This window comes from Lepisosteus oculatus, chromosome 28, assembly GCF_040954835.1.
Source record: "Lepisosteus oculatus isolate fLepOcu1 chromosome 28, fLepOcu1.hap2, whole genome shotgun sequence".
Classification (NCBI taxonomy): domain Eukaryota; kingdom Metazoa; phylum Chordata; class Actinopteri; order Semionotiformes; family Lepisosteidae; genus Lepisosteus; species Lepisosteus oculatus.
In genome coordinates this window covers 56,803-82,414 of record NC_090723.1, presented here as the reverse complement: position 1 = coordinate 82,414, position 25,612 = coordinate 56,803, and the positions used below count along the sequence as shown (strand labels likewise).

Genomic DNA, 25,612 nt, shown 5'->3' with positions numbered 1-25,612 from the left:
GCTACGGAAAACCCGGAGTGGATCGGCCTTCTACTGGATCCGGACTGCCGGCTAAGGAAAACCCGGAGTGGATCGGCCTTCTACTGGATCCGGACTGTGAGCAGCTTTTGTCCAATCGGCGCTGAGATTTCAGCAGGAGGCGGGAGACAGGCTCTTGTCCAGTCACACAGCTTCAGATCCGGGACTTTTCCGAATTCCGGCGGGCGGTGACACTTCCGAGAAATGTCCACTGGGTGGCGACAGAGATACACTTGTCCACGGAGCTGAGTCTCAAAGCGCTATCGGAAAGACTTGAAATCGGAAAGAAATACATTTGTTACATTTTAATCCCATTGAAAAGGAAGATGAAAATATCGTTTGTATTTTAAAACATGATTATACTTGCGCAACATAATTATTAAGGGAATGGTGTGAGAGGAGACCGTGTTTGAACACTTTAAGACGGATGTAAAGACATTTTATTTCAGAATGTCTTTCTGAAATGTGTCTGTTTCTGTGTTGTACGAACGTTGAAGCATGGACGGGCCTTATCTGCATTTACCTTGTTGAATCTTTTTTTCCATAAAATGTACATGTATTATTGCATGTACCCTGACAATACGACTGCTACGTTACGTTTTCTTGTAGTTTTTGGTCTCATAAAAAATACAAAAGTATGAGTCGATGACGTCAAAATGGTGTCGCCCACAGGGCTTATGGGTAATGTAGTCTCTATAGTTCACTGGGCTGCCCTGCCCATGTGTTTCGCTGATTTCATTGAACATTAGAATGAATTATATTAATACAATTTCAGCGTATTTATCGTGTCTTGTATTTCTTTGTCTCTCTTATGTGTTCCCTTGTGTGTATGTTTTCTTGTATTTCACGTGTCTGCAGCGCTGGTTAATCGACCCGGCACATAAAGCAAACACACTGTCGTCGTGTTTCTTAGCTCCCGTCTTGTTTGCAAACTTTTCTGCTGTGTTTATTTTACTTTGTCAATAAAACGTGGTTGCCGGGGAAACGGTGCTGCAGAAGTTGTTGCGAGCTGACCTCTAGGAGGTAAACAGTCGGCTTTTGTAATCTAATCAGCGAGCAAAGCAGAAACGTTAGTCTAAAAAGCGCTGGCTGGAGTATTTTGTGGACATTGTGCAGAAGAAAAGGAAGAAACGGTGAGTCGCAGGCTGTCGGTAAATATCAGCGCTGGACACCAGCCTCACACCGCTGGGCTCACTGCACCATGAGCGAGTCCGTCGGCGCCTCCTCCTGCTGGGGTGTGTTACTGCAGGAGTGAGGAGTCTCCGGTCTCCGGTCGCGTCATGATCTGCAAGTGGAGGTGAGAGACGGCGGCGCAGTGGGTGGCAGCGCTGGGAGACTGGATTTAGTTTCTGGGGTGCTGTGTGTGTGGAGTTTGCATGCTCTGTTCATGTTCTCGTGGCTCCAGTTTTCTGGGGTGCTGTGTGTGTGGAGTTTGCATGCTCTCCTTATGTTCTCGTGGGTCTAGTTCCTGGGGTGCAAAATTCTGTTTATTTCACAAGACGGACCCGGGCAGCAGCATGTGTCTGCAGCGCTCATCCTGCCTGCATGTTTGCAAACTTTTCTCCTGTGTTTATTTTACTTTGTTAAATAAAACGTGGTTGCTGGGGAAACGGTGCTGCAGAAGTTGTTGCGATCTGACCTCCGGGAGGGAGACAGCTGGCAAAGCCGAAACTTTAGTCTAAACGGCGCTGGCTGGAGTATTTTGTGGACATTTCGCAGAAGAAAAGGAAGAAGCGGTGAGTCGCAGGCTGTAGGACAGGACTGTGGGGGAAATGTAAGCGCTGGGCTGAGCGAGTCCGTCGGCGCCTCCTCCTGCAGGAGTGAGGAGTCTCCGGTCTCCGGTCGCGTCCTGATCTGCATGTGGAGGTGAAAGGCTGAGAGACGGCGCACATGCTCTGCACATGTTCTCATGTGTCTGGTTTCCTGGAGTGCTGTCTGTGTGGAGTTTGCATGCTCTGCTCATGTTCTCAAGGGTTTCCTGCCGCTTCTGCAGTCCAGTGTTGGTGAGTCTGTCGGGTTGATTGTGTTGTGGTGTGAGTGTGCCCTAAAGGGGTTTTAATAGTATGGGGTTTGTGTGTTCACTTGTATGCAGACCACTGGAGAGACCGGTTGTTTTTTGCCAGGCAGACTAATGGCTGCATATTCAATTCCAGCTACTGATGTTGCCAAACCAGCAAGTGGGACAGTGTTTGAAAACCCTTTCAATGAAAGGTTTGTAGAACAGTGTTGCTATTGTTCTGTTTAATTCGAGATCACCGAGCTTATAAATGGTCTCACAACGTTTGTCTCTTTTCAGGTTTCTCCGACCCGGAGAGTGAACAAAGAAGTGATAAGGGCCCATAACACCTAAGCTCGGCACTCTCACACTCTTCAGCCACACGAGCTTCCTCCTGGTAAAATACTGGGCAAGCCCCTTTCTGACAGGGACAGTGGAAAACCCCCTGAGGGAGATGGGCTGAGGGGAGGAATAAAACCATCTGAGCCGGAACGGAGCGCGCTCCCGATTCCCACCAGACCCGGGAGACGACACAGGCAGCACAAGGGAAGCTGCGGAGCGCGAGTTCGCGGAGGCAAGGACCGATTGACGACCACGGGAGACAGTGGCATCGGAACAGAGGTACTGTACAGAGACTTTTAATACCTGAAGGCAAGGAGCGAGAAACCGGCCCGGCTAGCCGCTCCAAACTGAGGGGAATGGAATACAGTTCGCGGGAGGATTTCTAGTGGAACCTGAACTGGGGAAATGGGACCGGCCTCTCGTTCACTGGGGCCATCAAAGACTTTACAGGTACGAAGAAGAATCGTTCGAGTGGCCACTCTTCGGTACTTGACAGAAAAGACTGCCGTCCCTCTGGATTCATTATGACCCTTGGAAGGACCTTTTGTTGCTGCTGTTTTCGTTGTGTCTTTGGCTGATGGTGAATGTGGATAGAAAAATAAAAAGGTCACTTATACGATACACATGCTTGTCGCTGGTCTGTGTGGGCATTGGTGGATCTGGGAGATCAACAGAACCTGTTGCATTGCTAGGTGCCGTAGTCATATATGAGGCAGGAAATAATTCTTGTATGAGGGGTCACCTCACTCTGACACGAACGTGTTGGGAAGACGCGCCAGTTCTGACGTTAGTGCGACGGGTCTGTAGGCATTAAGGCAGGTTCTTGTGTCCTTTTTTGGAACAGGAACAATAACAGAAGATTTGAAGCAGTCTGGCACTGTGATTGCTTAAAAACGTCTGTAAAGATTGGAGCGAGTTGGCCAGCACAGGGCTGTAGTGTGGCTGGAGATACACAGTCAGGTCCTGCTGCCTTTTTACAGTTTTGCTTTTTGAATAGCCTTAACACATCCTGTTCTTTGCTTCACAGGGCATTCTCAAGACTTGTTAACGGCGTCAAGTCTTCGTGAGAGATTGAGTGTGAGTGGGAGTGGCACTCCAGTTGAGTGGGGGACAATAGCTCATCCCCAGGATGTGAATTATTTGGACGAGTTGCGAGACTGCCATGGACAAGGTCGTTGGAGATCCTTTGTGTTTCAGGCCTGCTGTAAAATGTGTTATCTGGTAGAGAGTGATCAAGATGTATCTGAGGGGATTTTCTTTTGTAATTGGTAACAGTTTGGAGACCTTTCCAGACAGATAAACAGTCTTTGTTAGCAAACAGTTGTTCCAGCTATGGACAGGAGAGGAAACAAAAGGTAGAGAACACTATTTTTAGAGAAATGGTCCTAAAGGAACAAAGCATAGTGTAGGATGCCACTAGCTTAAGTCTTAACAGCACTGCATGAGAGGAGACTCCAGTGTCTATTTGTTCTGAGGGATCCTCAGAAAGGTCAAAAGGTTGCAATCAGATAGGAGACTGGTTATATGCCTGAAGCTTAGCTAGAGGAACATAACATTGCTGGAATGCTGAGAGGGGAGGTTATCAGAGCCTAATGTTATTGCGAAAAATGGCAACTAGGTATAGACGATCTGCTGAATGTCTGTCCTGTGAATTGTTAAGGGTTTCATGTATTTGTGTGTCCAAGTAGTCCGGACTGCTGTGCTGTGTGTTGTTTATCTTTTGAATTTTCTGTTTTACACCTATTGTATCCATAGTGGTACGGGCCAAATCCTATTTAAAGGGTGTTGTGAGCAGTGGGGTTTGTTGGGAGTGGTAAGTTAGGAGTCTGGAAATGAGAGCAAGGTGCGAGTGGATATGATAAAAAGATTGTTCCTTTATTTTGTTTCTGATACCTGGTGAAGAGACGCAGTGAGTGTTTGTGTGGCCAGCTGCGTCAACTTCAATAAAACTGGCCTTTTGGTTTGTTTGAGTGCTGACTTGCTATGGTGTATTTTTTCTCTCTGTGAACAACAGGTCCTACGGCCAACACTACCCACACAGGAGGTGTGTGCGTGACAGCTCCTCAGCTGCAGCAGGAGTCCAAGTGTGCACAGATTTCTTGTTGGGGTTTGTTGTTTGAAGTTTCTGTTTCGATGTAGGAAGCAATTGTGCCATCGCGTGGTCCGAGTTATAGCACGGGACGAGAGCTCCCGAAGAGCGCCTGCCTCCTGCCCGATTCGACGTCTAAAATCATCACAGAACGAGAGGAGCCAACAGGAATGCAAGTCTCTTCTGGTGAGGAGCCTCCGACACAGCCCCCAGTACTGGGTGTGCAGAAAGAATCCTGTTCTACAGTTGTGGTGCGAAATGGCCTCCAGTCCTTGTCAAATGCTGGGTTTCTCTGGACTGCAGTCCCCTCCGCATTTGGATGATTGTGATTGGTGTTGCTGCAGCTGTGCTGTCCTGAGACTGACTGGTGTCAACACCAGCTGTACTCTGGGATCAGCAGGGCCTAGTGGTGGTATGAATTGTGGCCTCTGTTTCTCAGGTGTAACAAGTGTTTGATTACTCTGTTCTGTATGTTTATCAATAGTGGGTACTGGCCTAATTCAGCCCTGCACTCGCTGTTAGCTGTTTTTCTCTGCGCAAGGCGGATGTTTCTACAGATTGATTAGAGTTTCTACAGAGTGTACTCCTGGTCTGTGAGGGGACCCCACACTTCACTGCCGTATAGGGCAATGGGTTGGATTACACTTTCAGATATTTGGAGCGAAATTCTTGTTGGTGGGTTGACATTGAAGAGCCTCCTTCTTATTGCGTAGAAAGCCCTGAGTGCCTTCTCCCTCAGTGCCTTTAGTGCCAGGTCAAAACTCCCAGAAGAGCTGATGGTGAGACCGAGATATGTGTAGCTGGATGTGTGCTCCAATGTGTTGTTGTTCAGTGTGAATTTGTACCTGTTTCCCTGAGGTCTGGCTTTCTCCTGGAATACCATAACTCTGGTCTTGTCCAGATTGACTGGCAGTGCCCAGGTGTGACAGTCCTGCTCCAGCAATGCCTGGCTCTGCTGTTCTGGGTCCAGATGGGCTGGCAGTGCCCAGGTGTGAATGTGATGGGATGTGTGGCGGTTTGGTAGGAAGCCAGTCTGACTCTGACTCTAATGCGGGACATTGTGCTCAGTAAGGAGGGCCGGTTATCAGATATTCAAGTTACGACAGAGTTCCTTCCCCAGGTTACTGTTCACACTGAAGCTCCGGTACCTGTTGGGGTCGAGTCTGTCTCCATTTTACAGACGGGCGTGATCAGTCCTTGATTCCAGGCCTCAGGGAAACAGCCGGCCGTCAGGACGAGGTTGGGGAGTTTGAGCAGGCTTTGCTGCAGGTCTGAGCTGCAGTTGGATCAAGCGTTGTTGACTGTGTCTTGGCTTCAGGCCTTTTGTGGTCTGAGAGTTGTCTGTTTGTGTATGTGCTTATCTTCTTTAGGGTGTGCATGTAGTGTCTAACCATCTCACAGTATCTGAGGCGCAGTTCAGAGTGGTGTGGTGTTGTTTTAGTTCTGGTAGTTCTCTTCAGTTGTTTCTGCACTCTGTATCAAACCATTTGATATTGTTTCTGAGTGTGTTTCATATGAATGTAGTCATTTTGATTTTGAAAAGGCGCGAGTCGATGACGTCAGAAGGAAGTCGCCCACGGGGCGTATGGGAAATGTAGTTTCTGTAGTTCTCTGGCCCGCACTGCCCACGTGTTTCGGTGATTTGATTGAACATCAGAATTAATTATATTGTACCAGTTCAGCGTGTTTGTCGTGTCATGGATTTCTATGACTGTCTTATGGGTTCTCTTGTGTGTCATGTTTATTTTAGTGGGTGGCAGTGCTGGGGCCCTGAACTGTAATCATTCGTGTTTAGTATTTGTTACTGTGACCCTCCTGGGAGGAGGGGACCTTTGTAAGATTCCTGTCCTGGCAAGCAGCAGGTGAGAGTTTGCTTTCCGACTCAATTACACCTCCGCTACCTCATTTCACCTCTTTCACCAGCCTGTAAAGGGGGTTGTGATAGTATGGGGTCTTTCTCTTTAACAACCTCAAACCGCAGGAAAGAAATGCTTCATTTATAAGATTGAAATATAACCAGAAAGTATAAAAATAGCTATTTGTGTGTATCATGTCAGAAATATTTGTTTTTATTTTAAAAGAATTTAGAAGAGAAATATGATTAATAAGGCAGTAGAATCCATTTAAACTGTCATTTTCCTGTTTAGGTTGGAAAGTTTAATTTGATCAAGTCCACTTGAGTGCCTAAGCAACTGTTTGGGTAGTTTGGCTGGTGTGGTGGTGCTCTCCAAATACCTGATCCAAACGGACAGAGAGACAAAGTGAGAAAGAAAAGGTGTAAATAACAGACATATCATATGCAGAATACAGTAATGTGCTGTTCAGCACAGTGACCTAGAGTGAAGATGGAAATCAGTCATTCTAGTGCTCTCAATGGTTTTCCATTACAAACGGACCAGGGCTTCCTGAGACACAGGCAGTTGGAGTTATATAGAGTTAGAGGTTGTTTTCACGGCACCAGCCGACTAAAGCAGAGACCTCCTTCCACTCCAGAATTTTTTTTTTATTTGGGTGGGATCATCTGGAGTCTTGATTCCTTTCACGGAGTCAGCAGTAGATACACAGCTGTTAGCATAGGAGGAGTACAGAAGAGGTGACAGCAGTGCTGGGGACCCTCTGGCACAACAAGAGGTGTGAAATTGAAATTGTTTGGAAGGAATGGGAAGCTAAAGGCAGAGTCACAATCTCTGATTCATGTAATCAAAACAGTAAGTTCTTTCCTCAGGCAGCTTCGTTAGAACATTTTAAATAGATGTAAAAGTGTATTTACAGACTATATCAGCCCTTATCTTTATTAACCTGGTTTAATCTTTTTTTCAGAAGTGTAAATATATTATACTATGTACCCCTGATGGTATTATTGATGTGCTATAAATATACTCTTGTTTGTATTGTATCTATTTTTATTGCTACCATAAAAAGTTAAAAAGAACTGCACTTTCGAGAAATGTCCACTGGGCGGCGACAGAGATACACGAGTCTATGGCGGCGAGTCCAATAGCGCCTCTGTACAGATCCTCGTTGTGCAGAGATTGAAAATCAATACAGATGATAACTGTGACGTTTGTGACAGCAACTCTGAAAGATAACGTAAAGAAGGAAACTAATATTGACATTACTTTTAAAGAAGTTAAATAATACTACATTTTAAACCTATTGAAAGTAATATGAAAATATCGTTTGTATTTAAAAAAATACGATACTTCATAATAATTAACGAAATGCTGTGAGAGGAGACCCATGTTTAAACACTTTAAAACGGATGTAAATGCGTCTGTACAGACAATTTGAAACATGTACGGACCTCATCTGCTTTTGTTTACTATTAAACAAGATTACTTGTTTAATCTTTTTCCATAACATGTACATGTATTATCGTATGTACCCCTGACTATACTCTGTGTTATATGTATTCTTGTTTTTATGGCATGTATTGTTGTTATAATTAAAAATAAAAAGACGCGATTCGATTACGTCAAAAGGAAGTCGCCACAGGGCTTGTGGGAAATGTAGTCTTTATAGTGCTCTGGACTGCGCTCCGCACGTGTTCCGCAGATTTGATTGAGCATCAGAATTAATTATACAATGTCAGTGTATTTACCGTGTCGCGGATTTCTATGTCTGTCTTACAAGACGGACTCGGCAGGAGCTGTTCCTTGCTCTCCGGAGTGAAGCTGCTCTGGGAAGAGACGAGCAAATCTTCAGACTCTTTGTAAATGAGACATCATGACAGCTGTGCCGACCTGCTCTTTATTGACCTGTTGAACCTGTTTGTGTAAAAAGCAGGAGTCTTGTGTACCCCTGATTGTGTTATGTGTACTCTAGTGTGTTTGCAGCGCTCGTCCTGCCTGGTTTATCCACTCGACACAGAAACAAAACCCACTGCCGTCGTGTCTGTGGGTTTCTGAGCTCTCTTGTCTTGTTTGCAAACTTTTCTCCGGTGTTTATTTTACTTTGTTAAATAAAACGTGGTTGCCGGGGCAACGGAGCTGCAGTAGTTGTTGCCGGAGCGGGTCTGACCTCCAGCAGGTCAACAGGCGGCTTTTTTAATCTAATCTGCGAGAAAAACAGAAACTTAAGAAACTTGAGTCTAAAAAGCGCTGGCTGGAGTATTTTGTGGAAGAAACGGTGACTCGCAGGCTGTGGGACAGGACTATCAGGGACACATCAGCGCTGGACACCAGCCTCACACCGCTGGGCTCACTGCACCATGAGCGAGTCCGTCGGCGCCTCCTCCTGCTGGGGTGTGTTACTGCAGGAGTGAGGAGTCTCCGGTCTCCGGTCGCGTCATGATCTGCAAGTGGAGGTGAGAGACGGCGGCGCAGTGGGTGGCAGCGCTGGGAGCCTGGATTTAGTTCCTGGGGTGCTGTCTGTGTGGAGTTTGCATGCTCTGCCTGTGTTCTCATGGGTCTGGTGTCCTGGGCTGCTGTCTGTGTGGAGTCTGCATGCTCTGCCTGTGTTCTCATGGGTCCTGTTCATGGGGTGCTGTCTGTGTTCTCATGGGTCCTGTTCATGGGGTGCTGTCTGTGTGGAGTCTGCATGCTCTGCCTGGGTTCTCATGGGTCCTGTTCATGGGGTGCTGTCTGTGTGGAGTCTGCATGCTCTGCCCCGTTCTCATGGGTCTGGTTTCCTGGGGTGCTGTCTGTGTGGATACCTGGTGAAGAGACCCAGTGAGTGTTTGTGTGGCCAGCTGCGTCAACTTCAATAAAACTGGCCTTTTGGTTTGTTTGAGTGCTGACTTGCTATGGTGTATTTTTTCTCTCTGTGAACAACACGTCCTACGGCCAACACTACCCACACAGGAGGTGTGTGCGTGACAGCTCCTCAGCTGCAGCAGGAGTCCAAGTGTGCACAGATTTCTTGTTGGGGTTTGTTGTTTGAAGTTTCTGTTTGTATGAACAAACATGCAGACTCCACACAGACAGCACCCCTGGAATCAAACCCAGGGCCCCGGTGCTATGAGGCAGCGATGCTAACCACTGTGCCGCAGTGTTGCTCCCTTTGAAAATGTCTGACTTCCGTTTAATTTGAGGTCACAAGCTTATAAATGGTCTTAATATTTCCTCTTAGATGAGAATATTCTCTTCGGCGTGTCTTTACAACTCTTCTCTTATTGCTCCTCTTGTCAGTAATCCGGTGTGAAAGCTCTCTCTGTCGGAATCAATGTCTTACCTCTCCGTCTTGTGTTTCAGGTCTCCTCTGGCTGCTATACCCTGCCGTCAGGACAGAACACATCCCGCACTGACCACACTGCTGGGTTTACTGTACGTGACAATAAAGAGCTTGAGCAACACATCTAATGTGATCTCTGCACGCTTCCCGAGGAGCAGAGACGATAAGGTCTGTGTCCGTTCCCGAGTCTTTGCGAGAGGCCTGTTTAGTCCGTCACTGAGATGATTTTAGATGCCCGTGAGTCGTGCCCACTGAAAAATGAAATAGTGCAGCACAATGAGACTTCAAGCAAAGATCTCATTAGCCCCTTCTGTGAATTGGTGTCTCGCAAGAGATCTTCCATCTCTTTGAAAGTTTCACAGCTTTGACCTCTAGATTAGAAATGACACCAATTGCACATGGGTCCAGCAACGTTCTATATAGTGCACATCACCATCGGGATGAAAAACAAAAATCCCCAGTGGGAGTCCAGTCTTTCCCTGCTACGCAAATTGCTTTTCGTTAGGTGAGATCGCAAGTTCTTATTGGAGAATGTTGTACAGTTTCTTAATGCAATAGGGCGAGTAAGACTGAAGTTCCCCCCGTGTTGGCCGATCAGTGGAACGAAACTGAAAAAAGCTCCTTGAAACTGTGATTCATACACTTATACACTGGCTCAGCATGGTGCTCACCTGCTGTCCTTGGGTGTCTGCTGAAATTTGATTTTTTTTCAGGAGCACTGTGACCCAGAGCTCAATAATCATTTCAGCTACTGAAGATCATTCACTTTTTAAGGCTTTTCATTTTAGCATCCTACTTGTTAGTATTTCCTCTTAGGTGAGAATACTCTGGTACTTTTCTGGGTCTTAGTTGAGTGAGCTTTATTAGAATAATTGAACAATACTTTCACCTCCACATAACACTCATAGATTTTTCAAGGGTTAAATATGGGAGCCACGTTTCTTACATGTTTCCTTTTGTAAGTTGATTCACAAAGCTTTCACCGCCTCCACTCCAGTGAATCACTTTGTTTAGCAAGTGATCAGGTGGAACAGTTTAATTTCTTCCTGCAAATAATGCCTTTTCCTTTTTCATCCCATTCAAGTCTCCGTCCTAGTTAAAGTCATTGTGATGTAGAACGGCAGTGGTCCACTTGAAAGGTTCAAGGTTTCACTGTGTTTTAGAGTGCAGATAAAGAAGATAATAGGAGAGGAAACTGGAAAAGCCGTGACTCTGTCATTCCATTCAATTCAATTTATTTTCATATAGCGCCTTTCACAACAAGGTTATGTGGTCATTCTTTCTGCTCCAAGTAACAATTCTAGCTGCTGCATTCTGTAAGTATTCAAACTCTGCTGTGACAAATCTAACGTACTTTAGGCAGACAAAACAACCTTAAAAAGCCACATGATTTTTAAGTAGTCTGTCTGTGTGTAGTAACAGTGGTTCACATTATTTCAGAACGTATACTCCCGTCTATGTAACTTTCCTCAGTCAGCTAGTGAACATTCTGTATTTACACCACAAATGCACTACTTTGTCTCGCACGCGGTCACACTGGCCGTCCACAGGCACGGGCAGGAGCAGGGAACACGAGGCCGCTCTGTAGTGCCCCTGTGGCTCTCCAGCAGAGGTGAGCACTTTGCTCAACAGCCCTGAGCTGAAGGACCCAGTGATAAAGCTGAAAATCTGGCAAGTCCCCCAGTCTCCCTGGGGCGCTGAAGAGAATTTCATCTGATGCTGAGGTTCCTGTAACTCAACACAAAATTGAACACGGCGAGTTATGAGTTTGTGAAGAAGTGACAGCAGAACAATGTCAAACAGGAAGTTAACCTACAGGAAAGAATGAATTGAATCTCTGATATTCAAGCATGCAGTGTGACGTCTACTGTCTATTCAAATCTACTCTGCAAGTCTTACAATTCTTTTTCATACACCGTCTCCTGGTTATTGTTTTGTGAGTGCTTGAACTGTTTCTCAGTAGAAATAAGACCGATAACTCACTGCTTCAGGATGCACACTATCGTCGATGAAACCTGTGGTGTAAGCAAGTGAAAAGAGACAGATCCTTCTAAAACACAGAGGCCATCGGCAGGGCAGAAACACTCTGCAACAGGTAGGAGCTGTGGAGCCGTGATTCCCCCGAGCCAGAGCCCTCGTCCTCCCTCGACAGCGAACTGAGCTCCAGCGACTGGAGCAGCTACCTGCCGTCGTGGGACCTCCTGCAGATTGGGAACGGGTAAGGCAATTCGACACGAGCCCACTCCTCTTCCCACTGCTTACACCCCTATAACAAATAGTTTCAGGGTATTCAAGTACAGGATAAAGAGATGACAGGTGTTCCCAATTGGCTGAGGATACAACTCTCTCTCTGAGAAAGCACACAGAGGTGGACAAAGCAATTAAATGTGTTTACAAGTCATTTCCTCTGTATCTGGTCTTTCTTTACATATCAGAAAAGTGAACTGGTGGCTGTTGAAAAGTGTCTGCTCCGTACGTTATATACATGTAAAAGATGTGATTAAATATCTTGGTATTAAGATTTTCAAAAAGGTGATTTTGTGATTTGATGTTCTCTACCTTAGTAAAATAAAAAAAAAAACTTTATTCATGGTTGTTATTTGTCAAACACACGCAGAAGGAGGCCTAAATGCTACAGGGTTTAGAGCATCTAATACCGATACCGACAGAGTACTATTTACAAAATTAAGCAAAGTAGGTGGTGTATGTTTCCCTAATTTAATCATTCAGGAACTAGCGGGTATAGACTTTTTACTTGAATGTCATTTGGATGCTGGAAACCCCCCTGAAACTTGCCAGCTTCCATGAAGAAGTTCTCCTCACGTGGTCTCTTATAGATAAACATACCTCCCATAGATACATCATCTAGAATACAGAGAAAAAATAAACCTGTGCTTTGAAAACTGGGTTTAAAATAGTATAAGCGGGGTCAACAAATTAACTGGTGTGGATGATGAAATGTAGAATCAAGCAGATTTTATGAATAGATATAATGTTTGTGATACGTCTGATAACAATCCGTCGTAACCAGAGCTACTCCTAGAGAGGTATTGATGCTTTTAAGAAACTAACAGTATACCATCAGAAACTATGGAAGAATTTACAACCTTTATTAGACTACAAGGAAAACAATTTAGTTATACTTGTACTAATAAATACTTCAGATCCCTCTCACAATCTCACAATATCTTGTCAAACTATTTTGGAGCACCTCTTTGGGGAAAGTGAGTGGAATCAACCATGACTATTGTCAAACAGATTTTGTATGAATAATAAGGTTAAGGCGTCAGTACAAAATTGTACATTGAATCGACCCGGTAAAGATACACAGTGTGCATAGATTTAAAAGTAATATAGATGATCATTGTCTTTCTCAAAGCAGCCCAGAAACCTTACGTTTGTTTTTGTTTTGTTCTGTTGTTAAAACACTCTGAACAGATCGGCAAAATGGTGTAAAGAAGGCTTCTAATTCTGACATTTCCTGTAGACAAATTGATGTTATTTTACTGCTCAATACTGCTGAACCGAATCTAAAATATAATGTATCATTGGCTTAATCATTATACTTGCTCGTTATTAGATGTATAAATAGCCTAAAGATGAGAAATAATCGAAAATTGAATAATTAGACCGTATGTCGTAGTAGCAGATTGTACTTCTCGCCTAATTGATGTGGTCGAGCAACACCTCAATCGCCATACAATCCGTCCGTTCTCATGCTCTGACTTTCAGGTTGGGCAGTGGAATGGATTCCAGGGCAAACTCGTTCTTGTTTGAATATCCGTGTGAAATCTCGCCCAATATAACGGGTAAGCTCATGCACTGAAATGATGCGCTTCCAAATTGAAGCGACACGCATTTGAATAATTCAAAATACACACGAGGGAACGTCTCCAAACCATGTCTAAGTATCACAACATGAAAGCTGTGCGTACCTTATCTTTATTTGCCTGTATAATGTACTCCGGTGATCTGTAACGTAGTCTTGCGTGCATCGTAAAGGATCCGGACTTCCGGCTACGGAAAACCCGGAGTGGATCTGCCTTTCCACCGGACCCGGACTTCCGGCTACGGAAAACCCGGAGTGGATCGGCCTTTCCACCGGACCCGGACTTCCGGCTACGGAAAACCCGGAGTGGATCGGCCTTCCACCGGACTCGGACTTCCGGCTACGGAAAACCTGGAGTGGATCGGCCTTCCACTGGATCCGGACTTCCGGCTACGGAAAACCCGGAGTGGATCGGCCTTCCACTGGATCCGGACTGCCGGCTACGGAAAACCCGGAGTGGATCGGCCTTCCACTGGATCCGGACTGCCGGCTACGGAAAACCCGGAGTGGATCGGCCTTCCACTGGATCCGGACTGCCGGCTACGGAAAACCCGGAGTGGATCGGCCTTCCACTGGATCCGGACTGCCGGCTACGGAAAACCCGGAGTGGATCGGCCTTCCACTGGATCCGGACTGCCGGCTACGGAAAACCCGGAGTGGATCGGCCTTCTACTGGATCCGGACTGCCGGCTAAGGAAAACCCGGAGTGGATCGGCCTTCTACTGGATCCGGACTGTGAGCAGCTTTTGTCCAATCGGCGCTGAGATTTCAGCAGGAGGCGGGAGACAGGCTCTTGTCCAGTCACACAGCTTCAGATCCGGGACTTTTCCGAATTCCGGCGGGCGGTGACACTTCCGAGAAATGTCCACTGGGTGGCGACAGAGATACACTTGTCCACGGAGCTGAGTCTCAAAGCGCTATCGGAAAGACTTGAAATCGGAAAGAAATACATTTGTTACATTTTAATCCCATTGAAAAGGAAGATGAAAATATCGTTTGTATTTTAAAACATGATTATACTTGCGCAACATAATTATTAAGGGAATGGTGTGAGAGGAGACCGTGTTTGAACACTTTAAGACGGATGTAAAGACATTTTATTTCAGAATGTCTTTCTGAAATGTGTCTGTTTCTGTGTTGTACGAACGTTGAAGCATGGACGGGCCTTATCTGCATTTACCTTGTTGAATCTTTTTTTCCATAAAATGTACATGTATTATTGCATGTACCCTGACAATACGACTGCTACGTTACGTTTTCTTGTAGTTTTTGGTCTCATAAAAAATACAAAAGTATGAGTCGATGACGTCAAAATGGTGTCGCCCACAGGGCTTATGGGTAATGTAGTCTCTATAGTTCACTGGGCTGCCCTGCCCATGTGTTTCGCTGATTTCATTGAACATTAGAATGAATTATATTAATACAATTTCAGCGTATTTATCGTGTCTTGTATTTCTTTGTCTCTCTTATGTGTTCCCTTGTGTGTATGTTTTCTTGTATTTCACGTGTCTGCAGCGCTGGTTAATCGACCCGGCACATAAAGCAAACACACTGTCGTCGTGTTTCTTAGCTCCCGTCTTGTTTGCAAACTTTTCTGCTGTGTTTATTTTACTTTGTCAATAAAACGTGGTTGCCGGGGAAACGGTGCTGCAGAAGTTGTTGCGAGCTGACCTCTAGGAGGTAAACAGTCGGCTTTTGTAATCTAATCAGCGAGCAAAGCAGAAACGTTAGTCTAAAAAGCGCTGGCTGGAGTATTTTGTGGACATTGTGCAGAAGAAAAGGAAGAAACGGTGAGTCGCAGGCTGTCGGTAAATATCAGCGCTGGACACCAGCCTCACACCGCTGGGCTCACTGCACCATGAGCGAGTCCGTCGGCGCCTCCTCCTGCTGGGGTGTGTTACTGCAGGAGTGAGGAGTCTCCGGTCTCCGGTCGCGTCATGATCTGCAAGTGGAGGTGAGAGACGGCGGCGCAGTGGGTGGCAGCGCTGGGAGACTGGATTTAGTTCCTGGGGTGCTGTGTGTGTGGAGTTTGCATGCTCTCCTTATGTTCTCGTGGGTCTAGTTCCTGGGGTGCAAAATTCTGTTTATTTCACAAGACGGACCCGGGCAGCAGCATGTGTCTGCAGCGCTCATCCTGCCTGCATGTTTGCAAACTTTTCTCCTGTGTTTATTTTACTTTGTTAAATAAAACGTGGTTGCTGGGGAAACGGTGCTGCAGAAGTTGTTGCGATCTGACCTCCGGGAGGGAGACAGCTGGCAAAGCCGAAACTTTAGTCTAAACGGCGCTGGCTGGAGTATTTTGTGGACATTTCGCAGAAGAAAAGGAAGAAGCGGTGAGTCGCAGGCTGTAGGACAGGACTGTCGGGGAAATGTAAGCGCTGGGCTGAGCGAGTCCGTCGGCGCCTCCTCCTGCAGGAGTGAGGAGTCTCCGGTCTCCGGTCGCGTCCTGATCTGCATGTGGAGGTGAAAGGCTGAGAGACGGCGCACATGCTCTGCACATGTTCTCATGTGTCTGGTTTCCTGGAGTGCTGTCTGTGTGGAGTTTGCATGCTCTGCTCATGTTCTCAAGGGTTTCCTGCCGCTTCTGCAGTCCAGTGTTGGTGAGTCTGTCGGGTTGATTGTGTTGTGGTGTGAGTGTGCCCTAAAGGGGGTTTTAATAGTATGGGGTTTGTGTGTTCACTTGTATGCAGACCACTGGAGAGACCGGTTGTTTTTTGCCAGGCAGACTAATGGCTGTATATTCAATTCCAGCTACTGATGTTGCCAAACCAGCAAGTGGGACAGTGTTTGAAAACCCTTTCAATGAAAGGTTTGTAGAACAGTGTTGCTATTGTTCTGTTTAATTCGAGATCACCGAGCTTATAAATGGTCTCACAACGTTTGTCTCTTTTCAGGTTTCTCCGACCCGGAGAGTGAACAAAGAAGTGATAAGGGCCCATAACACCTAAGCTCGGCACTCTCACACTCTTCAGCCACACGAGCTTCCTCCTGGTAAAATACTGGGCAAGCCCCTTTCTGACAGGGACAGTGGAAAACCCCCTGAGGGAGATGGGCTGAGGGGAGGAATAAAACCATCTGAGCCGGAACGGAGCGCGCTCCCGATTCCCACCAGACCCGGGAGACGACACAGGCAGCACAAGGGAAGCTGCGGAGCGCGAGTTCGCGGAGGCAAGGACCGATTGACGACCACGGGAGACAGTGGCATCGGAACAGAGGTACTGTACAGAGACTTTTAATACCTGAAGGCAAGGAGCGAGAAACCGGCCCGGCTAGCCGCTCCAAACTGAGGGGAATGGAATACAGTTCGCGGGAGGATTTCTAGTGGAACCTGAACTGGGGAAATGGGACCGGCCTCTCGTTCACTGGGGCCATCAAAGACTTTACAGGTACGAAGAAGAATCGTTCGAGTGGCCACTCTTCGGTACTTGACAGAAAAGACTGCCGTCCCTCTGGATTCATTATGACCCTTGGAAGGACCTTTTGTTGCTGCTGTTTTCGTTGTGTCTTTGGCTGATGGTGAATGTGGATAGAAAAATAAAAAGGTCACTTATACGATACACATGCTTGTCGCTGGTCTGTGTGGGCATTGGTGGATCTGGGAGATCAACAGAACCTGTTGCATTGCTAGGTGCCGTAGTCATATATGAGGCAGGAAATAATTCTTGTATGAGGGGTCACCTCACTCTGACACGAACGTGTTGGGAAGACGCGCCAGTTCTGACGTTAGTGCGACGGGTCTGTAGGCATTAAGGCAGGTTCTTGTGTCCTTTTTTGGAACAGGAACAATAACAGAAGATTTGAAGCAGTCTGGCACTGTGATTGCTTAAAAACGTCTGTAAAGATTGGAGCGAGTTGGCCAGCACAGGGCTGTAGTGTGGCTGGAGATACACAGTCAGGTCCTGCTGCCTTTTTACAGTTTTGCTTTTTGAATAGCCTTAACACATCCTGTTCTTTGCTTCACAGGGCATTCTCAAGACTTGTTAACGGCGTCAAGTCTTCGTGAGAGATTGAGTGTGAGTGGGTGTGGCACTCCAGTTGAGTGGGGGACAATAGCTCATCCCCAGGATGTGAATTATTTGGACGAGTTGCGAGACTGCCATGGACAAGGTCGTTGGAGATCCTTTGTGTTTCAGGCCTGCTGTAAAATGTGTTATCTGGTAGAGAGTGATCAAGATGTATCTGAGGGGATTTTCTTTTGTAATTGGTAACAGTTTGGAGACCTTTCCAGACAGATAAACAGTCTTTGTTAGCAAACAGTTGTTCCAGCTATGGACAGGAGAGGAAACAAAAGGTAGAGAACACTATTTTTAGAGAAATGGTCCTAAAGGAACAAAGCATAGTGTAGGATGCCACTAGCTTAAGTCTTAACAGCACTGCATGAGAGGAGACTCCAGTGTCTATTTGTTCTGAGGGATCCTCAGAAAGGTCAAAAGGTTGCAATCAGATAGGAGACTGGTTATATGCCTGAAGCTTAGCTAGAGGAACATAACATTGCTGGAATGCTGAGAGGGGAGGTTATCAGAGCCTAATGTTATTGCGAAAAATGGCAACTAGGTATAGACGATCTGCTGAATGTCTGTCCTGTGAATTGTTAAGGGTTTCATGTATTTGTGTGTCCAAGTAGTCCGGACTGCTGTGCTGTGTGTTGTTTATCTTTTGAATTTTCTGTTTTACACCTATTGTATCCATAGTGGTACGGGCCAAATCCTATTTAAAGGGTGTTGTGAGCAGTGGGGTTTGTTGGGAGTGGTAAGTTAGGAGTCTGGAAATGAGAGCAAGGTGCGAGTGGATATGATAAAAAGATTGTTCCTTTATTTTGTTTCTGATACCTGGTGAAGAGACGCAGTGAGTGTTTGTGTGGCCAGCTGCGTCAACTTCAATAAAACTGGCCTTTTGGTTTGTTTGAGTGCTGACTTGCTATGGTGTATTTTTTCTCTCTGTGAACAACAGGTCCTACGGCCAACACTACCCACACAGGAGGTGTGTGCGTGACAGCTCCTCAGCTGCAGCAGGAGTCCAAGTGTGCACAGATTTCTTGTTGGGGTTTGTTGTTTGAAGTTTCTGTTTCGATGTAGGAAGCAATTGTGCCATCGCGTGGTCCGAGTTATAGCACGGGACGAGAGCTCCCGAAGAGCGCCTGCCTCCTGCCCGATTCGACGTCTAAAATCATCACAGAACGAGAGGAGCCAACAGGAATGCAAGTCTCTTCTGGTGAGGAGCCTCCGACACAGCCCCCAGTACTGGGTGTGCAGAAAGAATCCTGTTCTACAGTTGTGGTGCGAAATGGCCTCCAGTCCTTGTCAAATGCTGGGTTTCTCTGGACTGCAGTCCCCTCCGCATTTGGATGATTGTGATTGGTGTTGCTGCAGCTGTGCTGTCCTGAGACTGACTGGTGTCAAGACCAGCTGTACTCTGGGATCAGCAGGGCCTAGTGGTGGTATGAATTGTGGCCTCTGTTTCTCAGGTGTAACAAGTGTTTGATTACTCTGTTCTGTATGTTTACCAATAGTGGGTACTGGCCTAATTCAGCCCTGCACTCGCTGTTAGCTGTTTTTCTCTGCGCAAGGAGGAGTTTCTACAGAGTGTACTCCTGGTCTGTGAGGGGACCCCACACTTCACTGCCGTATAGGGCAATGGGTTGGATTACACTTTCAGATATTTGGAGCCAAATTCTTGTTGGTGGGTTGACATTGAAGAGCCTCCTTCTTATTGCGTAGAAAGCCCTGAGTGCCTTCTCCCTCAGTGCCTTCACTGCCAGGTCAAAACTCCCAGAAGAGCTGATGGTGAGACCGAGATATGTGTAGCTGGATGTGTGCTCCAATGTGTTGTTGTTCAGTGTGAATTTGTACCCGTTTCCCTGAGGTCTGGCTTTCTCCTGGAAAACCATAACTCTGGTCTTGTCCAGATTGACTGGCAGTGCCCAGGTGTGACAGTCCTGCTCCAGCAGTGCCAGGCTCTGCTGTTCTGGGTCCAGATGGGCTGGCAGTGCCCAGGTCTGACAGTCCTGCTCCAGCAGTGCCAGGCTCTGCTGTTCTGGGTCCAGATTGACTGGCAGTGCCCAGGTCTGACAGTCCTGCTCCAGCAGTGCCAGGCTCTGCTGTTCTGGGTCCAGATGGGCTGGCAGTGCCCAGGTGTGACAGTACTGCCCTAGCAGTGCCAGGCTCTGCTGTTCTGGGTCCAGATGGGCTGGCAGTGCCCGGGTCTGACAGTGCTGCTCCAGCAGTGCCAGGCTCTGCTGTTCTGGGTCCAGATGGGCCATCAGAGCCCAGGTGTGAATGTGATGGGATGTGTGGCGGTTTGGTAGGAAGCCAGTCTGACTCTAATGCAGGACATTGTGCTCAGTAAGGAGGGCCGGTTATCAGATATTCAAGACTGAAGCCCCGGTACCTGTTGGGGTCGAGTCTGTCTCCATTCTTACAGACGGGCGTGATCAGTCCTTGATTCCAGGCCTCAGGGAAACAGCCGGCCGTCAGGACGAGGTTGAGGAGTTTGAGCAGGCTTTGCTGCAGGTCTGAGCTCCAGTTGGGTCAAGCGTTGTTGACTGTGTCTTGGCTACAGGCCTTTTGTGGTCTGAGAGTTGTCTGTTTGTGTATGTGCCTATCTTCTTTAGGGTGTGCATGTAGTGTCTAACCATCTCACAGTATCTGAGGCGCAGTTCAGAGTGGTGTGGTGTTGTTTTAGTTCTGGTAGTTCTCTTCAGTTGTTTCTGCACTCTGTATCAAACCATTTGATATTGTTTCTGAGTGTGTTTCATATGAATGTAGTCATTTTGATTTTAAGGCTAGTTTCTCAAAAACATGGTTTAAATTTATGAACGATTTGTTGGTTTGATACAGAGCGTTTTGAAATGTAAGGGATCAAGTAATGGGTTTATTTGCTGCTGAAAAGAGAAGAAAGAAAAAAAAGAAATGAGACAATTAGCTTGTAATGAGTTTATAACAACAGTAATTAGATTCCTGCAAGCACTCTTTTCATTGTCCAACAACTGAAAGCTTTTAGGTATAAAGGAAGGGTCCTCTAATATTTGATGTGTGAGATTGTCGTTCTATTGGAGATGTTAGTGAGTCTGAGGATTTGTGTTAATATGACAATATGACAATACAATACAATGCTACTACTATTAATAATACAGCATGGCAAGACTTCTTTCAGTCATTTCCCACCCCTCCACCTCAGTGAATCACACATGTTAAACTTCCATCTCGTGTTCCAGATCAGACATGAGCAATCCTATATTACAAATACTTACCACCAGACAATTTAACCAGACAATAATTTAAGCAATTATTAATTCAACAGAAGCAGCAGGACGAGTAAAGTGCCCCTCTGATGGCCGGTCCGTGGAATTAAACTGGAAAATTTCTTAGAAATGATTATTCTTACAATAATGTGCCAATGGCGCCGCTTGGTGGTCATTCAGCAAAATTTCACCGAAAGTTTTTTTAATTAAAATACCGATAGTAATGTTCGTATTAATACGTTATTTTAATTTTAAATATATTTAAGCATTTTCAACAGCAAAGAATGCAAAGAATACATTGCATTGCAAACAAGAGTAATGAATGAATGAATGAATGTATTGTACATGGATACAAAATACAAAATAAATACAATAAACCCAAAATTAAAATAACATTCAAAAGGCGCGAGTCGATGACGTCAGAAGGAAGTCGCCCACAGGGCGTATGGGTAATGTAGTTTCTGTAGTTCTCTGGCCCGCACTGCCCACGTGTTTCGGTGATTTGATTGAACATCAGAATTAATTATATTGTACCATTTCAGCGTGTTTATCGTGTCATGGATTTCCATGACTGTCTTGTGGGTTCTCTTGTGTGTCATGTTTATTTTAGTGGGTGGCAGTGCTGGGGCCCTGAACTGTAATCATTCGTGTTACTCATCATCATTGTTACTGTGACCCTCCTGGGAGGAGTGGACCTTTGTAAGATTCCTGTCCTGGCAAGCAGCAGGTGACAGTTTGCCGTCCGACTCAATTACACCTCCGCTACTTCATTTCACCTCTTTCACCAGCCTGTAAAGGGGGTTGTGATAGTATGGGGTCTTTCTCTTTAACAACCTCAAACCGCAGGAAAGAAATGCTTCATTTATAAGATTGAAATATAACCAGAAAGTATAAAAATAGCTATTTGTGTGTATCATGTCAGAAATATTTGTTTTTATTTTAAAAGAATTTAGAAGAGAAATATGATTAATAAGGCAGCAGAATCCATTTAAACTGTCATTTTCCTGTTTAGGTTGGAAAGTTTAATTTGATCAAGTCCACTTGAGTGCCTAAGCAACTGTTTGGGTAGTTTGGCTGGTGTGGTGGTGCTCTCCAAATACCTGATCCAAACGGACAGAGAGACAAAGTGAGAAAGAAAAGGTGTAAATAACAGACATATCATATGCAGAATACAGTAATGTGCTGTTCAGCACAGTGACCTAGAGTGAAGATGGAAATCAGTCATTCTAGTGCTCTCAATGGTTTTCCATTACAAACGGACCAGGGCTTCCTGAGACACAGGCAGTTGGAGTTATATAGAGTTAGAGGTTGTTTTCACGGCACCAGCCGACTAAAGCAGAGACCTCCTTCCACTCCAGAATTTTTTTTTTATTTGGGTGGGATCATCTGGAGTCTTGATTCCTTTCACGGAGTCAGCAGTAGATACACAGCTGTTAGCATAGGAGGAGTACAGAAGAGGTGACAGCAGTGCTGGGGACCCTCTGGCACAACCAGAGGTGTGAAATTGAAATTGTTTGGAAGGAATGGGAAGCTAAAGGCAGAGTCACAATCTCTGATTCATGTAATCAAAACAGTAAGTTCTTTCCTCAGGCAGCTTCGTTAGAACATTTTAAATAGATGTAAAAGTGTATTTACAGACTATATCAGCCCTTATCTTTATTAACCTGGTTTAATCTTTTTTTCAGAAGTGTAAATATATTATACTATGTACCCCTGATGGTATTATTGATGTGCTATAAATATACTCTTGTTTGTATTGTATCTATTTTTATTGCTACCATAAAAAGTTAAAAAGAACTGCACTTTCGAGAAATGTCCACTGGGCGGCGACAGAGATACACGAGTCTATGGCGGCGAGTCCAATAGCGCCTCTGTACAGATCCTCGTTGTGCAGAGATTGAAAATCAATACAGATGATAACTGTGACGTTTGTGACAGCAACTCTGAAAGATAACGTAAAGAAGGAAACTAATATTGACATTACTTTTAAAGAAGTTAAATAATACTACATTTTAAACCTATTGAAAGTAATATGAAAATATCGTTTGTATTTAAAAAAATATGATACTTCATAATAATTAACGAAATGCTGTGAGAGGAGACCCATGTTTAAACACTTTAAAACGGATGGAAATGCGTCTGTACAGACAATTTGAAACATGTACGGACCTCATCTGCTTTTGTTTACTATTAAACAAGATTACTTGTTTAATCTTTTTCCATAACATGTACATGTATTATCGTATGTACCCCTGACTATACTCTGTGTTATATGTATTCTTGTTTTTATGGCATGTATTGTTGTTATAATTAAAAATAAAAAGACGCGAATCGATTACGTCAAAAGGAAGTCGCCACAGGGCTTGTGGGAAATGTAGTCTTTATTGTGTTCTGGACTGCGCTCCGCACGTGTTCCGCAGATTTGATTGAGCATCAGAATTAATTATACAATGTCAGTGTATTTACCGTGTCGCGGATTTCTATGTCTGTTTTACAAGACGGACTCGGCAGGAGCTGTTCCTTGCTCTCCGGAGTGAAGCTGCTCTGGGAAGAGACGAGCAAATCTTCAGACTCTTTGTAAATGAGACATCATGACAGCTGTGCCGACCTGCTCTTTATTGACCTGTTGAACCTGTTTGTGTAAAAAGCAGGAGTCTTGTGTACCCCTGATTGTGTTATGTGTACTCGAGTGTGTTTGCAGCGCTCGTCCTGCCTGGTTTATCCACTCGACACAGAAACAAAACCCACTGCCGTCGTGTCTGTGGGTTTCTGAGCTCTCTTGTCTTGTTTGCAAACTTTTCTCCGGTGTTTATTTTACTTTGTTAAATAAAACGTGGTTGCCGGGGCAACGGAGCTGCAGTAGTTGTTGCCGGAGCGGGTCTGACCTCCAGCAGGTCAACAGGCGGCTTTTTTGATCTAATCTGCGAGAAAAACAGAAACTTAAGAAACTTGAGTCTAAAAAGCGCTGGCTGGAGTATTTTGTGGAAGAAACGGTGACTCGCAGGCTGTGGGACAGGACTATCAGGGACACATCAGCGCTGGACACCAGCCTCACACCGCTCACCGCACATCACTGCACCATGAGCGAGTCCGTCGGCGCCTCCTCCTGCTGGGGTGTGTTACTGCAGGAGTGAGGAGTCTCCGGTCTCCGGTCGCGTCATGATCTGCAGGTGGAGGTGAAAAGCTGAGAGACGGCGGCGCAGTGGGTGGCAGCGCTGGGAGCCTGGATTTAGTTCCTGTGGTGTTGTCTGTGTGGAGTCTGCATACTCTGCCCCTGTTCTCATGGGTCTGGTGTCCTGGGGTGCTGTCTGTGTGGAGTCTGCATGCTCTGCCCCTGTTCTCATGGGTTCAGTTTCCTGGGGTGCTGTCTGTGTGGAGTTTGCATAATCTGCCTGTGTTCTCAAGGTTCCTGTTCATGGGGCGCTGTCTGTGTGGAGTCTGCATGCTCTGCCTGTGTTCTCATGGGTCCTGTTCATGGGGTGCTGTCTGTGTGGAGTCTGCATGCTCTGTCCCTGTTCTCATGGGTCTGGTTTCCTGGGGTGCTGTCTGTGTGGAGTCTGCATGCTCTGCCTCGTTGTCATGGGTCTGGTTTCCTGGGGTGCTGTCTGTGTGGAGTCTGCATGCTCTTCCCCTGTTCTCATGGGTTCAGTTTCCTGGGATACTGTCTGTGTGGAATCTGCATGCTCTGCCCCTGTAATCATGGGTCTGGTGTCCTGGGGTGCTGTCTGTGTGGAGTCTGCATGCTCTGCCCCTGTAATCATGGGTCTGGTGTCCTGGGGTGCTGTCTGTGTGGAGTCTGCATGCTCTGCCCCTGTAATCATGGGTCTGGTGTCCTGGGGTGCCGTCTGTGTGGAGTCTGCATGCGCTGCTCCTGTTCTCATGGGTCTGGTTTCCTGGGGTGCTGTCTGTGTGGAGTCTGCATGCTCTGCCCCTGTTCTCATGGGTCCTGTTCCTGGGGTGCTGTCTGTGTGGAGTCTGCATGCTCTGCCCCGTTGTCATGGGTCTGGTTTCCTGGGGTGCTGTCTGTGTGGAGTCTGCCTGCTCTGCCCCTGTTCTCATGGGTTCAGTTTCCTGGGGTGCTGTCTGTGTGGAGTCTGCATGCTCTGCCCCCTGTTCTCATGGGTTCAGTTTCCTGGGGTGGATTCTGCATGCTCTGCCCCTGTTCTCATGGGTCTGATGTCCCGGGGTACTGTCTGTGTGGAGTCTGCATGCTCTGCCCCTGTTCTCATTGGTCTGGTTTCCTGGGGTGCTGTCTGTGTGGAGTCTGCATGCTCTGCCCCTGTTCTCAGGGGTCTGGTCTCCTGGGGTGCTGTCTGTGTGGAGTCTGCATGCTCTGCCCCAGTTCTCATGGGTCTGGTGTCCCGGGGTGCTGTCTGTGTGGAGTCTGCATGCTCTGCCCCAGTTTTCATGGGTCTGGTGTCCCGGGGTACTGTCTGTGTGGAGTCTACATGCTCTGCCCTTGTTCTCATTGGTCTGGTGTCCTGGGGTGCTGTCTGTTTGGAGTCTGCATGCTATGCCCCTGTTCTCATGGGTTCAGTTTCCTGGGGTACTGTCTGTGTGGAGTTTGCATGCTCTGCCCCTGTAATCATGGGTCTGGTGTCCTGGGGTGCTGTCTGTGTGGAGTCTGCATGCTCTGCCCCTGTAATCATGGGTCTGGTGTCCTGGGGGTCTGTCTGTGTGGAGTCTGCATGCTCTGCCCCTGTTCTCATGGGTCTGGTTTCCTGGGGTGCTGTGTGTGTGGAGTCTGTATGCTCTGCTCCTTTTCTCATGGGTCCTGTTCCTGGGGTGCTGTCTGTGTGGAGTCTGCTTTCTCTGCCCCTGTTCTCATGGGTTCAGTTTCCTGGGGTGCTGTCTGTGTGGAGTCTGCATGCTCTGCCCCCTGTTCTCATGGGTCTGGTTTCCTGGGGTGGAGTCTGCATGCTCTGC

At 46.4% G+C, this 25,612-nt stretch overlaps 2 long non-coding RNA genes across 2 annotated transcripts; one reads left to right on the top strand and one right to left on the bottom strand.

Moving 5' to 3' along the window:
* The first annotated feature begins 7,977 nt into the window (after window positions 1-7,977).
* On the top strand, window positions 7,978-9,738 carry LOC138225498 (uncharacterized). Its single transcript, XR_011183935.1, has 2 exons — window positions 7,978-8,751; window positions 9,638-9,738. It is a non-coding gene; the product is annotated as an uncharacterized lncRNA (long non-coding RNA).
* Window positions 9,739-10,835: 1,097 nt separating this feature from the next.
* On the bottom strand, window positions 10,836-13,696 carry LOC138225497 (uncharacterized). Its single transcript, XR_011183934.1, has 2 exons — window positions 11,601-13,696; window positions 10,836-11,345 (listed from the first exon to the last, which is right to left on the bottom strand). It is a non-coding gene; the product is annotated as an uncharacterized lncRNA (long non-coding RNA).
* Window positions 13,697-25,612: the final 11,916 nt, after the last annotated feature.